Source organism: Phytophthora infestans, genomic scaffold, assembly GCF_000142945.1.
Source record: "Phytophthora infestans T30-4 supercont1.315 genomic scaffold, whole genome shotgun sequence".
NCBI classification, from domain to species: Eukaryota; Oomycota; class Peronosporomycetes; order Peronosporales; family Peronosporaceae; genus Phytophthora; species Phytophthora infestans.
This window is the reverse complement of record NW_003303444.1, coordinates 16,717-21,509: the sequence shown is the minus strand read 5'-3', so window position 1 is coordinate 21,509 and position 4,793 is coordinate 16,717.

Below are 4,793 nucleotides of genomic sequence, written 5' to 3'. Positions count from 1 at the left end.
TCCGTTAGCTTGGGGACGATATGCCATGGTTGCTCGCTGTCGCTGCCCCAGGATCCGGTTGAATGCTCGAAAGAAATTAGACATAAAGCCTGGCTCCCGATCATGTCTAATCATCTCGCTAGCTCCAAATCTTCGGAAAACGCAGTCCTCGTACGATTCGGCAATAGTTTGCGCAGTTCTAGACGCACTGGCTTTGGCTATCACGTATCCGGTAAACAGATCCACCCAAATCAACAATTCTGTGTTTCCTTTGAACGACTTGGGTAACGAGGGGATATGATCCATGGCTATGATTTGGAAAGGGTAAGTCGCTTGGACATTCCCAGGTGACTCCCCTTCGATTGTGGGCCTGCCCTTGCCTGTCTCACAATCCACACATTCACCGACATATCGTTGCACGCTCTTGAATAGTCCCCTCCAGAGAAAAGGTTCCCGGATTCGTTGGTAGGTCCGACTAATCCCCTGATGTCCACCTTCTAAACTAGCGTGGTAGTGGTGTAGGACATCCTGTTGTAAGGTTTCTGGCATCACCAATCTCATCAATCCATCCCGATCTTCGTGGACTCTCTTCGTAGGGGGGCAATAGAAGAGCAAGTCATTCAGATCCACTGCTTAATCCGTAGCGATAATGCTGTAGGATTTGGCATCCTCCAGGCTCAAGTCTCGTATATCCCCCATCAGATACTTCTTTAGTCCTAGGATCCACGCTTCCTCGTTCTGTGCTTTGAATGTCGGCTCAATGCGGACTCTCCTCACAAACGTTTCCTCGAGGATCTGGGGGCTGGATCCAATCCTTCCTCCGGACCTAGTGACGGCCATCACCTGGACTGTCCTTTTCCCGGATCCAACTACCACCACTTCGTCTAGTCGATTCAGCGTAACGAGATCCTGATGCTCGGCCTCTCTCTCCACTTCAACACCACATTGATTCCGTAAAGCGGCACTGGCCAAGCTATCCGCACTGACATTCCAATCTCGCTTGACATGCACCAACTCGTGATTCAACCAACCGCGCAGGTGGATCATCACTTTCTGCCGTAACAGTGTTAGGGCCGGGGCCTTGCAGTCAATCTCACCTCGCACCTGTCTGTTTACCAAATTTGGATTCCCCACAAATCACCAGCCGTTTTGGATCTTGTCCCTTTAGTAAATCCAAACCCAGAAGGAGTCCGTTATACTCCGCTTCATTGACGGTGAGGCCTTCCGCGTAAGTGGATCTGGCCCGTACAACTTCCCATCCGGGCAGTCTCCACAGTATTGCGCTGTATGCTCCTCCTCCGCGTCGTACGCGAGCGGATCCATCGAAACTCAGGACGTACAGATCCTCATCCACCTGTACCGTCGGGATCGGGATCTGGATCCGGCGTTTGGGGTCTTTCTTAGGAGCGATCCTAGTCAGCGCCTCATCCATCTTAGCTCGAGGTGTGATGCTCGCGGCCAAGACTCCCAGGATCTCGTCTTCCCCTTTCGAACACTTCACAATCTCCAGCGTCCAAGGCGAGAGTAAAGCTGCCCACTGTCCCAAACGTCCTTGTAACCCGGCCGACTTGAACAGCCAGGCTAGCGTGGAGTGTCGAGTCAGGATCCGGGATGGGTCTTCCCACTAGCAGGTTGTAATTCAGATCCAACACGCGCAGGAGCGCGAGTACCTCTTTCTCCACCGCTCCGTAGTTCAGTTCATTCGGCTTCAGTGTCCGGCTGACGAAGGTGACTGGATGACAGATCCCCTCATGTTCTTGTACCAGAGCTGCAGAGACTGCCCAATCACTGGCATAAACTATCACCGCAGGTTGGCGTTCCGGGTCGAAATGACGGAGGATAGGCGTGGTCGCGATCCTGTTCCTCAGTTCCACGAATGCGTGTTGAGCTCGGATCCACCGAGATTCTGCCTTTTCCATGTTCTGATCCGTCGTCTCTATCCAGACTGGATCCTCTCTCCGTTGGTCCCGGGGTGGATCCAGCTCCTGTTTCAGGTCCTCTTCTGGCGTCCTACCACTTGGATCCCTTCGTGGATCCGGCATCTCCTGGGCCAGAGCTTGTTGGATTTTCATCTGGACAGCTGGAGTGGTCATCGCGGCAAAATCTACCTCTCTCAATTCGTACAATACCGCGGCAAACAGGGCGTAATCCTCGATGAACTGACTGTAGTAGTTCAAACTGCCCAAGAAGGATTGCATCGCCCGTAACGACTGCGGGAAGGACAAATCGGCTAACGAAGACAGGTCCTTAGGATTCGCCTCCAATCCCTCCTTGGAAACTCGATGGCCTAAGTAATTCACCTTGCGCATCCCCCAATAGCTCTTTACCACACTGATAGAGAGATTCCACTTAGTACACGCCTCCAGTAGGGATGTCACTCTTTCGCACAACTGATCCCACGATTTCGCCGGGATTAGAATGTCGTCGATGTAAGATCTGCGTCCTAACACAGATGGGGTCCCAGGATCCCCTGGCTCCCCCGCTTCGAATGGATCCACTTCCGTACGGCCTTCCCCGGACCCACCTGTTTCGAACTCCGGTATTCGGGTGAATCCATTGAGGGCGTTATCGTTCAGGCGTTGGTAGATCTGGGGTGCGTTCTTCAATCCGAACGGCATCCGGTTCCACTCGAACAGGCCAAACGGTGTGATGAATGCGGATATTGCGCGAGCTCGATCCGTCATATTAACCACCCAGAAACCACTGGCCATGTCTAGAGAACAGTACCAGAGTACTTTATCCAGATCTTCCAACAGCTCGTTGATTAGGGGCATCGGATACACCATCAATCGAGTCAGACCGTTAACCAGCCGGTAATCAATGCACAGACGTATATCCACCCCGTTCTTCTTGATGATGATTACCACTGGGGATGCCCACGGGGACGTCGAGAAACTGATGATCTTGGCTTGCAGCAGGCCCTTAATCAGGTCCGATAGTTTTTCCCGGAATTGAGGTGCCACCTTCCGCACCCTCTGAGCGATCGGTTTCGCGTCGCCGACATCGATGTCACATTTGACTCCGCGGGCAGCGGGCGGTAACGCATTACCTTTACCAATCAGCAGATGTCGGCTCTCCCAGATTTTCTGACGCAGACGATCCACTTCAGCAGGTTCATTCGCCCCCGGATCCACTTGGATATCATCAATCGTGACTTCTTCTGTGGTCAGTGGTACCTCCGGGATCACCGCCATGCCTTCTCCCAGATCCTCGGCGTGTAGATCCCCGCCTTCACGGTAACAGACTTGCTCATCTTCCGTCTTCGTAGGATCCACCATTGGATCCAAACACCGCGGCCCTCTCTCGCCTGGCAGTCCTTCTATCTTCGGGGGTTCAGGTACCCTGGTATCAGGGAAACCACCAGTTGGATCCAGTTGGTCCTCTAACGAGTTTAAGCCCGACAGTTCGGGTTTGACTAGTGTTGCCACTCTCGATAGGGATCCAGGCACTTTATCCAATGGAGAGCTTGGATCCACTTGTGGATCAGCGGGATCCGGCTGCTCGGCTTTAGCCCTCTGCAATCCTTCATCCACCGACCCTGCGTTATCTAAGGGCCGACTCTGGGGATCGTCCCCCGTCCTGGATCCAACTTCCATTGCTTGGATCTCAACCCGTCGATCCCTCTGCAGGATCTTTCGCGGAGTTGGATATGAAGGCCGATCCACCAAGGGGCCAGTTGGCTCCGCTGGGAGCTCCACCTCTGCGAGAGATTCGATCTCGGTCGCCTCGTACACCAGATTCTGCCATTCTTTGTAGGGGCGGGATCCCACTGACACATATCCAGGTCGTCTAGGGATACCGTCCTTCGCCAACCATCGCCCGATCTCCTCATAATGGTCCAGTAATAATCTCTTGTCGCTGACGTTCGTGACCTGGAGGTATTGCGATCGACCTGGTCCTTGGATTACGGTAGGTACCCATTTCTCGCCCCGGGTGACCCACAGTCTTTCATGTTCCGCCCACTTTAACCGGTCTGGCAGCTCCCAAGTTTCCCCGGGCTCGATCCAGGTGGTCTTATCCGCCTTTATGATCCTCATCTTCGCTCCATACAACGGCCGCCGTCCGCTGAGCTGGATCCGCATCTCGTCAGCGAAACAAAGTGTCCCATCCGCCAGATCCAACCTCACTCCGGCCGGCACCATGAAATCCATACCAAGGATGGCGTCTTGACCAGCGAGATCCCCGACCCAAATGTCAAACCAATACACCAAACAACCTGCCAGCGTGATCTTGATCCGCGTTCTCCCGTTCGTACGGTACACGCCTTCACTAATCCCAACACAATCTTGGATCCGACTCCCATCCACTTGGCACCCAACCTTACGAGCAAAGGCGGTATCCAGTATAGACACCTCGGCACCACTATCTAGGAGTAGGATTGCTTTTTCATTGTTGATCTTGCCCCCTACCTTGGCTTGTCTGAACCACTTTCCTGGGGCATGGTACTTCCAGTATCCACGGGACTCCTTTGTTAGCAGATCCATGGATCCAACATCCTCAGATCCACAGGATCCAGTGACCAGACAGACCTTAGGTGGATCTGCAGTGACCTCACCCTTGGTAGGCTCAAACCATCGACCATGTTGGCGTTTCTCCCAATAACCACGTGCCTCTCCCCTTTATAGATCCAGGGTTGAAGAGACTTCGGATCTGGCAAACTCATCCACTTGGCGCAAACTAGAGATCTTGGCAACTGGCACTTCATGTAGATCACGTGTATTATCGACTTGATCTAGGGTCCTGCTACCTGGATATAGCGATGTCTTGTTCACAAATGCATAAATGCAGTACCTAGAACGCTCGGCTCGTACCGG